Source organism: Pocillopora verrucosa, chromosome 7 (assembly GCF_036669915.1).
Source record: "Pocillopora verrucosa isolate sample1 chromosome 7, ASM3666991v2, whole genome shotgun sequence".
NCBI lineage: Eukaryota > Metazoa > Cnidaria > Anthozoa > Scleractinia > Pocilloporidae > Pocillopora > Pocillopora verrucosa.
The window spans coordinates 10364014-10376135 of NC_089318.1; the positions used below are offsets into that span (position 1 = coordinate 10364014).

The 12122-nt window shown below is 40.3% G+C and overlaps 1 non-coding gene across 1 annotated transcript; it reads left to right on the forward strand.

The window, feature by feature from the left end:
- The first annotated feature begins 4113 nt into the window (after positions 1–4113).
- Positions 4114–11664, forward strand: LOC131771017 (uncharacterized). The gene is made up of 4 exons (XR_010718192.1): positions 4114–4236; positions 5299–6874; positions 8958–9508; positions 10071–11664. It is a non-coding gene; the product is annotated as an uncharacterized protein (transcript).
- The last annotated feature ends 458 nt before the right edge of the window (positions 11665–12122 follow it).

Sequence of the window (12122 nt, forward strand, 5' to 3'; positions counted from 1 at the left end):
TTTAAAAGCCCTGTCTGTTTATTTATTTTTTGAGGTCGAGATAACATGTCTTGTGAATCCTCGATGCCATTGTCGAATGGTTGGCGACCATTTTGACCAAACTCTTCCAATTTTCCATCCTCAAAAATCTTTATTCTCAATTTTTTTCGGATAACTTTTAGTCTTTTGTTTTTCATCCCAAGCAAAATATTACTTTTGAGGTTTCTTTTCATGTTCACCTTACTTATGTTTCAGGGTGATTTTCGTGCCGCAAACGACTGAAACAGCGCACAACTTGACACAGGTTTGATTGGTAGTTACAGGATAACTGTATCCGCCCGTAACAGATCGAGTGGCCGTTTGTGAGCTTTAAGTTGCCAAAAACACAGCAACAGTGATCTTTTAAAGGCTGTGACCTTAATGGAACCACGTACAGAAAGCGCAAATAAATGACGACTTGATCATAAACTAAATATGACTTCCCGTTATTTATTATGTAAACATCTACTCAGATGGAAGTTTCAAGTATGAAGTCAGGTGCTACAGGTTGTTAAGAGTTCTAGAACAACATATTTTACGTTGCATTTGCTGGCCGATGCGGTCACCTTATGTTGATATTGCCGTGTTCTTCAGCTTTGAAGCCCTCCCCGTGAGAGGTGAGTGAAACATACATTAATAAATGGTTGTCAGGGAGTACGGACTAAGTGAGCTGTGAATAAGGGGGATACCCGGCAGCCGTAACTCTTCGAAAAATGTCTCGAGAGGTATAATTTGCTCTAAGATCTTTGGAAATGAGTTAGAAATAGTACAAGCACTGTTTAAATGGGTGAAAGCAAAGTGAGATGTTTATTCAGTCGATTGTAACGGTACACTGAAACCAATTTATAATGGCTCCTCATGGCTCAAAGTGGATCTACAATCTAGTACAAAATTTCAGAGTTTGAATCCTCCAGTTATGTAACTTTTACATCCACAAAGAAAGCTCTTTCTTCATTCTTCTCTTTGCAATTAGAACAATAAGAGGTAGTAGAGAGAAATATGTTTTCTTTCTTGTCACAAGCGTGGGACAAAGAAAAATTTTGAGTCCGCATGGAGAAATTGCGAACCTCAGACCTTCGGGTTCTGCGCTCTAATGCCACAGAGACTCCACGGTGCGCGAGGTCTATTTCGAAGTCCAGATGAGTACGCATCCTGCAACTGCTTAAGGGGGCAGTTGGGAGTTTTTCGGGTGTGCGTGGTTTTGGCTATTTTTTTTTATATATTTCGGGTGTCGTTTCAAAAACTTCGATTTTTCGGTGTTTTGGTGTCCCTTGCGGTTTGCGGATTTTCCGTTTTTTTTTTTTAGCATTTGGTTTTCAGTTTTCGCCCCCCCCCCCCCCCCAGAAAAACAACTAACGGGTTTTCGGATTTGATATCCGATGCGGTTCCGGTCGTTCCCATTCACAATTTGAGCTTCAGAGGTCACGCGTAGTGGTCACAGTGACTTTCGATGTAAACAAACCCCGAAGTTTGGACATTGAGGGCCTGGGAGGTGAGGTAACACGCCTAGCCGTGGTAGAAAAATAAAACGCGTTTACATGCAATCTTACAAACCCCGGGGTGCTGGAGTATGTGACGTTTCTATAAGGTGATGTTGCGGCACTTGCAATTTAGGGAGTTTGAGCGCATAGGCGTCTCAAGCTCACATCTCGAGAAAGGACGAACGATTAATTCTCGGACATGTATGTATTTATTCATGAAAGCGTCACGCGTTGTGTTACGCGGTATTAGGTTACGCAAGGAATCGTGGAGTTAATTAACGGTTATAAGGAATGGGTTGCGAAACGAAATATGGTCGATTTACAACGCTAAATATTCCGAAATGTGAACATTTTACACTCCTTGTGATGTCCCGTTTGACGTGTTTCTGGTGATTTCTGCAATGAGGACGGCTAGGAAATGTACAAAGTTTTAAAACATACGTGTTTAGCTTTTGAGCTTTTTTGTGCCTATGAACGTGAGCGACTCGGGGGCCGGCTAGGCGGGTTAACTCCACCCTTTGAGACGATTATACCAATGACAAATTGTCACCCCCGGCTGACAAGGGTTAACCCCAACTCGACGCAATGTCGCGTAACTTTCGGGGTTTGTTTACATCAAGAGTTACGTGACACTTCACGTGAAATCTAAAGCCCAAAAGGTGAATTAAACCTCCACTGACCTTGAATTTTATGGAGGGGAATGCGTGACAAACCAATTGATATATCGCAGGGATCCCTGGGTAGACTACGTGTAACCGTATCCTCCCCCTTCCCTAACGTGGGGGGGGAGGGGAGGGGAGGGTATTGCTACACTTGAGGTACGGCTAAGCACGGATCATTGCCAGAGTTCTTTATCAACTCCACCTCGAAGTTGGTGACCAAGTTACAGGCCACACATGACTGATTGATTCAACATTCCAATAGAATCTCAAATTTTTCAGGTCTTAGTTCGCAAATGGAAATGTTAGATTCGGGATTTTTGATGAAACTTACTAGAGCTTTAGCTTTTTGCGACTATAAAATTGCAATCCTATCGAGGACGTTTGTGCAAATTTCCTCAATTTAATTAGGCTCCATTGCCGGCTGCTGAGTCCGCGGAGACCACGCTCGAGGTCCTCGAGAGCGCAGCTGTTAATTTAAGCAGATACTAGAGATACGAATGTCAAGTTCATGGTATTCATAAATCCTGTAATAAAATTAGTGTAGTCTACCCTGTATGCTCCACCTGTCACCACTGTATCGGATCGATCAGGGTTTTAATAACTAGGATGTGAAAATGTATCAATTGCGACAGTTTTGCATGCGGTTTTCGGTTTTGATGGAATTTTTTTTTTTCGGTTTTTCGGTTTTGGATGATTTTTTCTACGGTTTTGCAGTTGCTAATAGGCCCCAATGCCCCCCTCTGCTAGGATCAGTAATGTCGATAGCGTGTTAGCCTTCGTGGGACCCGAGCTTCTCGTCAATAGGTTTGTTTAGATATGGGTTGTTACATAACTTATGTTTGGCCCCTAATAACCGAAGTACTTGGATTTTACCTATGGCCAGATTATTATTCACGCGTATGCTCACGAGGATGGGGATTAAAACGTAAGCCTCAAAATATGTACATGACTAAGTTTATTTTGGCAAACTCTATGGGATACTGTTGACACTGTGTATTCACAGATCACGGTGCCACCGTCGAATCACGAAGCAATAACATTTTATCACGTAAGAAATGACGTGCACATATTGTGTCGTTGATGCTGTTTTGACGATACCACCTCAATTATTTTTAGCCGAAGTTCCGTGCTTTTTTCAGGCGTAGGAAGTCTTTTATTTCATTTTGGTATACGAAAAACGGTTACAGTTAAACAAAATGAAAATAACCAGTGTTTTCGAATATCTAGAAATAGCGAAGAACAGCTGGCAACATTTTCATTAACGTCAGAGCTGAATTTGAAGCCATTTAATAAGACGATTCAACAAGTGTGATTCGATTATGACAACGTTCTAAATTTGTATCATTTCCTGTTTCTTCTAAATGTTCTACGTTTCTTCGCAAGCAAAGATATAACTAATTAGCTGGGTAATTTTTTCCGGCGTTAAACTGAGCAGTCTCAAAATAAATAAAAAATGCCGCAGAATTCATAAGTTGTATCCACATTGGTAAACAAATAATTTTGTTGTGAAGTTAGATCAATTTTTAACTAGCTTATGAGTAATTATTCCTAAATAGTAAGAACGTTTGTTACGCGCTTTCAGCTTGTGTGCGAGCGTGAATTGAGGCAGGACTTAATTTCGTGACCTTTGCAGTCCCCGCGTGTACAAGAAACTCGCCTAGGATAGTATGAAATGTTATAACTTTCTCCCTAATCAACACAACCTCTACTCTCCCCAGAAACAAATATTATACTTCGTGTCGAAACAACCTTAACGTACAAATAAACGCTCGAATTTAAACAATGATTTCTGTGTTAGACATTGTCTGCACACGTTCACAGTCAAGGTTAAATAACGAGCTCTATAGAAAAGTAACAAAACAAGGGTAAGGGTCAAGAACAATCCACTAAAACAACTACTTTGCTATGTAACAAGGACTTTTGTGTGATCAAGTTCCTCATCTTCCGGCCTTCTCTAGTAGGCTCGTTAGCAAAGGACATTTGAACATCTTATCCTAACGAACAAGTAAAAGAATGGCGTCTAGTTACAGTTTCTTAAAAGAACGATGACTCATACAGAAAAAGGAAAATTTGAGGTTAGATGTGTGATTTGTCTGGAGTGGTGTTTCTGATTGTAACAAGCTGCAATCGGGGACATCGAAATGTGAAGTATGGATTCGTGTTTCTCAGACGTCGTCATCCAAGATCTAAATCATAACTTATGCCAACAAACCCTCATCGACATCTATCACCATAGATTAGCCTCCAAAAGAATATGTTCTCTCTCCAATCTCTGAAGTTGATTTGTTATTTTAGGCTTTTTTTATGGATTTATAGCAATATTATTTTGGTCTTTATGATCACTGCTCTGTGCATTCTTTTATAAAATGCTATAGTTTTGCATCCGAAGGGTGCTTTCCGAACTTTAATCTAGCATTAGTGAGTAGTGATGGCTCAAACAAATGAATCTGTTCTAAATATAAATAATCTCAGTCATGCTTTACAACGGAAACATCTTGAGGTTCGATTACGGTAGCTCCGTTTGAAGTAGGCAACTTGCAGTTTCATGCCCGGCACGATACCCTGAGATAAAAATAAGTTCACGTTCACTTTGTAACGAAAAAATATCACGTGGCCTGTACGCTGAACATGCTAGCATGGCATATTTCGGTACATAGTTCCGTTGGATTACGTAATTTATTCGAGTCGCGTTGGAACTTGTTCCTCAACGCCTACGCATGACCATAAAGGTATAACTTGCAAGGCGAGTCTATTGATGTCATTAGAGTCGAGGAATTGCAGTTTCTAGTTAACTAAAATATCTTTTGCATGCCTTCGGCAACATATTGGAGACGTACACTCTTTGAAAAATTTTTTCATAAAGATATCAAGTACGAATGTTTGGCAGTTTCAACGCGAATCAATTGGTTGTTTAGAGTTTCAGCGGGTTTAAGAACATCCGTATGGTGACGGATGTGAAGAGTCCGTCCACGCAAAAACAAAGAGGTTTTTTGGCTTTTAGCTATTACCCTTCCACAAGTGTCACCCACTTTCCCCGAGTGTTGCGTCACTTTGCGTCACTTGGCACCGGGTGGGTGGACCTAGAAATCAACAGGATCAGTTACGTTTTGTATGTTTTGTACCATTTGACGAAATAGGGTCCGAGACAATGGTTGGAGGAAATTTCATGGCGCAAAACTCCACACAAGAATCGTTATACGAGGAGGTAATTACAAAGCACCCATGCCCGCCCAAGACTGATATAAACAGCAATATTCACATCGACATAAACAATACTTCTGTCCCGCGAGGGAAAGAGGCAAAATCAGTAGGGATGCCAAGTAGCGACACAAGGGATCATGAAGAAGTTATGGAGGATTGCGAAAACATCTACGAGATTATACCAGGAGATCAGTGTGCGCCACAAAATATTAAGCCCTGTCCGGTGATTCGTTCTTTTAGCTTGAGTAGTGCGGATAGAAACAAAGAAAGTCTTGAAAGGAAGACAGAACAGCTCAAGGACACTTCGACTTCGAGCGAATCCAATTCTGTTCCATCGTCGCCCAAAGCGGCAGTTCGGGATAAAACTGATGATTTGAATTCGACGCAATACGCTGAAATAATTCTGACTAAAAGGGTGTCAGATTTTATCCCTTCTAGGCCTACAAGGGAATCGGAAAACCCCATTCTAAGGCAGGACTTTTCAGGAAGCCTCTCGGGTTTACCAGAAAACTTGCGAAATTTGCACAGGCACCTCACTGAGTTGTCCCAAGATCGCTTTCTCGAAGTACGCAACGCAAAGACAACTCCATCCACAACTCCCGAATGTGCTCGAAAACCCAACGAAGGAAGCCAACGATTGCCGAAAACTGTTTCTCCGAGACATTCGCCAAATCATTCACCGCGCGCAAAGGAGTCCGCCAGGTCCGCTTTACTCAAATATGGAATTCCAATTTATGGAGGACAACAACAGTTCTCGGCGAAGCTCTGCATGCAGCAGCGTTAGTTTTAATGAACGGCAGAGCTTGAGTAGCTCAGAGGATGCAAACAGAGATACTGAGGAGTCGCCCTATGAAAACATTAAGGGTTTAAGTGTGAATGAGGCTGGAAGAACTCGAAATGGGAGCGAGCCAGTTGATATTGTGTACAGTGATTTGCATTTCCATGAAGCGCACCGATCTAGAGCAGTACTTGAAAAAACTGTAACCAGCCCTGTTAGTACCTCGCACGAGACAGTTAGCACCGATCACTCGAGAGCTCGCTCACTCCCGGTACAGTCAAGCCCAAATTACCTCCTCGAGAAAAATTGAACCTGAATTCAAGCGATCCACGACCGAAGAGTCGGAGTCTGGGAAAGCTGAGTGGAGGCGCGCTCGGATTTTACGTTGCGCATTTTGTCAAGCGAGTAACTGTTCAGAGGTCGAACGCAAAACTCTGCAAATGACAATTCAAGATATTGTGTCAAAGACAAAAGTAGAGGATTGCTCTTCAGTAAACGTAGAAGTTACATCTGATATGATGCGAATTAGTACAAACTGCGCGCCTTATGAGGTGATCGCAAGTTTTGATGTGGAAAACATTGGCTGCATTGATTTGTTTGAGCAGGACCACACGACCTTAGGAGTTGTAGTATGTTTGCCGGATGTAGACGCTGAATGTTTTGTTATTCGATGCTCAGAAGCTCAGAAGATCTACAGTGCAGTCAGAAACGCTTTCAATTCTTCAAACTCAAAGGTAAGCTTGAATCAATCACGTCTTTGAAGTATGTTAGTTTGAAATCTGATATTAGCATGGTTAATCTTTTTTAGGAAAGGTGTTAGGGCGAGTATTTGTTTACGCTAATATTCACCGGTTCATTTGTTGCGTACTTTTCAAAATACAAATAGACAGAAAAAAATAAGAATTGTACTTGACGGCAAAAGATGTTGCTTTTCGATTGATTAAGGAACAGAACACCCAATGGACCATAAATCGGATGAAGTTCACGGTATAGTTGTCCAATTTGACAATTTTGACGCACCCCTAGGTATTTCCGGTTGAGGTTTTATATGTCCGGATGTTAGCTTGTCTTTTCAGGTCGTCTTACACAGGGATTAAAATTTTCGCGACTAACTCATATATATTTAAAATTAAGAATTTATGATTGGAAGAAAAAATTACAGAGACTCCTGAAGGTACAACAAAGTCTATCGGTTTGTTATTAAAATGACCGGCTGTTCGCGTCAAGGCGAGAATCTGTGCTCCACCATTCATCAAACATAGGTTCGTTTGTTTTGAAATATGAACCATTTAAAAAAGAAAAGAAAGATAGAGAGAGAAAGAAGTAGTCTTTGACCAACTGGATCATAAAGAAACAGCTTTACCTTTCTTGTCGTGAATAGATGTTGGACACTAGAACAGGGCACTGAAAATGAGCTTTTATTCCTCAAGATAAAAGTTGAATTCAATTTTCTCAAATCTCTTAACAATCTACTTTTGTTTGCTACTTTTAATTACATGCTTTGCTTGTTCGTAAATAAGGGCCGGGTCGCACTAGAGCCAATTTTGTTTACTTCCAATTTTTGGCGAGGAAAAATTGGCAAAAATTTCGCAAGGGCCAAATTTTGGCAGTGGTCGCATTGGACCAACATGTTTGAGCCAAAACTTCGCTGATTGACATATATGTCATGTCACGATATCTACAGTCAAGAAAACATCTCGCGCATTGCTTGTGCAAGAATGGATCGTCATATACAGGTGATTATTTTCGCGGCTTTCGGGCTTGTGTTGAATTTTGTGTTTCAGTCTCAACAGAACAACGCAGCGTTTTTAGTATTGTTTGATGCGGTAGCCGGATCCAGGTAGGAGTCATTGGCATTTCCAAAAAACTGCCGCTCGTATTCCGTGTTTCCATTGTAAAAACCATAGAAAGAAGGGTCAGATGGACCGGGAAAAAAATAATTTTGTCCCGACATCGTACGTGCGAACCTGCACTAGCCGAACAAAGTAATTTTTCCCGCCGTAACTTGATCCAAGTATGTTTGAAGAAAAATGACAGCTCAATGGTTAAACAAACAAAATTGTTTGCTTTGCCAAAATTTGGAAGCCTTCGAGGCAGCACTTCGGCTTCTCTGAAGATTGACGAAAATTTGGCAATCCGCAAAAATTGGCGAGTTTTTGAAACTGGGGGTCGCACTTATTTTACGTTACTTGGTGACAGATTTATTACTTATGCAAACAAAATTGGCTAAAATTCGCTCTAGTGCGACCCGGCCCTAAATCCGGAATTAACCACAACCTTATTCTTCAAGTGCTTTCCCCTAAGAAAAGATTTACGATTTAAGAGAAGAATGACTCATACCCTCACGTTATGGACTTATTCATTTTAATGATAACTTGAGATGTTTCTTGACATTTTGAATGTCTCAAAGTTATTTTTCCTAAAGTATCATTTTCGTTACTAATGGTGACAGTAACTTATCAATTCGCAACCTCACCAGAAAAGAAAAAAATCATAATTTTAATGTGTGATTTTCTCTCCCCACGTTTTTGTAGATTTGCTTTATCATTTTCGGGTTTGATAGTGATAGTAAGTTGTCGATTCACACTTATGTTACATTATCTCGTTAAAACGCAAAAAAATCGACAATTGCTTGCGACATTTTCTACCACACGACAATTATAGGTCTTCACTATGTTAGAGTAGTTGTCTAGAAAATATGTTTTATTCTTTTTCTACTGTGTTTTGTAGGTTAGTTGGTTTGTAGCAAATTTAAATCGATCTTTCAATTTTGAGGGATTAGTTTAGACATTGTTTGTCTTTTTCCCTTCGTCCTAGACTTTCAAGGTGCCAGCCTCGACTCCAGTTGGACCAGAGAGCTGGTTGGGAGATGATGACATCACAACGTTCACTGGCATTTCGTATCTCGGATCACTCAAGGTCAAAAAGTCGTACTTGTTGATCAACGAAAGTATCACATCTCTCCTGGAAAAGGCACATCCCAAAGAATTCAAAAACACTTTTGTTGAAGTACATGCCAATCAAATTCGAATAATAGATTCACGGGACAATAAAATAATACATCAACACGCCATTCCATGGATCTTACTGCTCGGTGTTTACGATCAAGACACAAGGCTCTTCGGCTACATTGTGTCGGATGCACGACAAGGGAAAAGACCCGGATGATTTGCCATGCGTTCCGATGTAGTCGCATCACTACGTCAGTGGCTGTAACTGAAGCTATCCGGCTTGGTTGCCAGGCCACGTATTCCGAACGGAGGGACTCGGTTCGATCATCAAGGCGAATCTCGTTCATTTCAGATAGTTCTAGTGGTGGATCTTTGGAAACCATGTCTTCGCCGCCGAATGAACATCTTGATTCCACGGTATGTTTATGAGCAAATCCTACCTAAGTAATTTTTGATTTAGAGTCGAAAGCAACTTTGGAATTTCAAAAGTTTTTGCTTTTCTGCATTGTGTGATTATTAAAATAATTCTGGCCATCCTATAAGCCAATCAGAACGTTTAAGCCAATTTTCTCGCTCTTAGGGAAGTTTGCTTTTGTTGTCATTATGTGGTTTAGGATTTGTGACATTCATTTGGGAAGTTTTTGATATGTAATAAAAAACAGTTGCCTTCGCAGCTTTGTTAACTAGTCGTCTGATATGAAATCCAGTTCTCAAGCCACATCTGCCTAAAGAAAGTGTGCACAAGAAGAAAATCTCTATTTCCTCTGAACCATCATTTTAGCATTGTTTCTGACTAAGACGTATTTGATTTCATGTATATGACCACGCCTGCATCTAAATACTCATCAAGAAACGCCGATTCAGTTATGCTTTGAGAACCCGGTTAACTTTCTGTGCTTGTGAAGTCCCATTGTTACTAATATTGAATTTTGTGATTTATCTTGGTTCCTTAACTCATAATTCATTTTTTTTTCTGCAGGTTGAAAAACCGAAAAGCAAACAGCAGAGTTCAAAACAAGAAAACCCCAAAGCAAAGGAGAAGGATTTCATAAAAAGCAGCCTGAAGCCGAAACGCTTTGCCTCCATGCCAAATTTAATAAGTCGTAAGTCTTCTAAAAAAGACAAAAATCTCAAAATGGAAAGCCACACCGACAAGAATTCTGGGAGAACTACCTCGATCAGTTCTGCGGAAGGGGATGACGTCATCGAAGGTTCATGGGAGGTAGTGGAGGAGGAAAAGGTTTACAATTTTGATGTAACATATCTCTGTTCCACTGTTGTCAATCCACCTCTCCGACCAAAACACTTGCGTGAATGTGTCAAACAATACCAGAAACAGCAGGCTAAGTTCCTGAAAAAATTCGGACACGAACAGCCTTCGAATGAGGTTGCTTTATTGGTGTGTATAGATGGAGTTGAAATGAAGGACTCACAGAAAGGAGGCCAAGGGATGTTTTTCCCCCTAAGTTCAGTTAGCAATGTAATGGCTCATCCAGAGACACCTGAATACTTTGCTTTCGCGACTGTGGTTACTGGAGATTCAAAACATAAGTGCCACTTGTTTCAGCAAACGAAAGTTCCCTCTTCTGAGTTGATTCAGAGCTTCCAAGCATTTATGTAGAGGAAAGTCCTAACAAACACTGCATCACAAAAGCACGAATTTGTTGTAGAGTGGTTGCTGAGTAACTGTGGTAAAACTAAGACCAAGTTCTGACTAATCAAAGCGAAAGCTTATCAGTGTCAATCACCCTATCAAAAAATAATGAAAATGTGCGTCCGGCGCCAAGCGCGGGAAAAAATGCCATTTGCGTCATTGCTGGTTTTGATCTTAATTGCCAATGGTTAAAATTTGCTAGGTTTGTGCTGATTGATTATACCAAATGACATTGTAATTACTTGATTATCGCTGGGGATTAACGAATAGAGCGAAACTTACCAAAACAAAGAATGTCAATTAATTTTCATTCTGCGAAAAGCTCACTACATCCGTGTACCAATCCACGATACCAGCCGGTTGTTTTGAAGCAGGAATTGACCAAGGATCTAAAACAAATTCACCCAAGAAACGGGTTTCAAATGGCCATTTGTTCGGGAATACATGTCGTGTTCGATTTTAACCTTCGTTATTAATCATCAATTTATCTGACCTACCGAGTATTTGTAGAATTGTAAGGTTCCATTTTTTTTACTAATCACAGAAAATGACGCGTGAGACAAATTTGAAGCAAATTAGGAGACAGAGCTTCTTGCCAAAGAGAATTACTTATACAGAAGTATTTTTATGCCTCTCGTTTTATAAAGTAAATTTAGATTTCCGGGTAATTTATTAGTGTTCAATGTCAGTGAAATGTTTCCATCGGAAGGTACTATTTTGCATGGTAGCAAACAAAAGAGTCTTGCTAGAGGTCTTCGAATAGAAGAGATCACATTTATATATTATACATATGTAAAAAAATACTATTTCTTGTCTCGAGAACGACATGATTCTTAGCTTAGTCATGGATATTGTGACAACGAAAACGTTTGTGAGATTTTTTTACCAGTCCATTAAAAATGAACACAAGTTTTATGGAGGAAGTTAGTTTTACTTTGTATTGCGTAACTCAGTGGTTGCTTTGTTGGAATTCAGCAGTGTAGCGAGAAAGTCTGAGGGTAAAGAGAAGCAAATTGCTCCGCCGGGAGCTCTGCTTCTTGTTTTATGTGGCTCCGTAACCATATTACCGATGAATCCCTATCAGGATCGCATTTCACATCCAAAATTCGTTCCCTTAGGCCTGTTTTCATTAGGGTCTCAAGAATAACGGTCATAAATGATCACCAACTAAAGGAGCTCATAATTTTTATGAAATTCTCTTAGTCAGCATCTCAGGAAACTTGTAAAGAAAAGCATGGAGAATGTGCACACTGGTGTAAGGTTGTAAAGGGTTAAGAGTTGGGAATTACGATTAAGTGGTGTTGCCTTAGAGCACTGATTAATGACACTGCTTGGTGGCTATACCGAAGTCTTCTTAAATCCCAGCTTTTGTGCTAG